Genomic DNA, 384 nt, shown 5'->3' with positions numbered 1-384 from the left:
AAAGAGAGAGAGAGAGATATCATAAGGGAATAAGCAGGCTGCTTGACACTGAAGCTTCAAAATACATAAAGACAGAGAAATCAACACGACGCTCGAACTATTCCCGAGTGCAAGGAACCAGAAAGCTCCCATGGCGATGCCCATAGCCACGTGCACCACAGGAATTAATATTTCATCACAGAATATACAGACGATATAATGTTGTGAGTTAAGTCTATATGACGTAACCCGAAGCAGTGCAAAGGTAAAATGTCGTTGATTGTGATGAGTAGTCTGATTATTTGACTTCAAATATTATCCTCAAATATTTGCAGTCATTATTATTGTATCGTGTATTTTTTCTGTTCTTTTTTTCTTAGCTGGCAGGTGAGGAATGTAGGTTAA

This window comes from Penaeus monodon, chromosome 23, assembly GCF_015228065.2.
Source record: "Penaeus monodon isolate SGIC_2016 chromosome 23, NSTDA_Pmon_1, whole genome shotgun sequence".
Lineage (NCBI taxonomy): Eukaryota > Metazoa > Arthropoda > Malacostraca > Decapoda > Penaeidae > Penaeus > Penaeus monodon.
The sequence above is the reverse complement of the archived record's forward strand: the minus strand, read 5'-3'. Positions refer to the sequence as shown.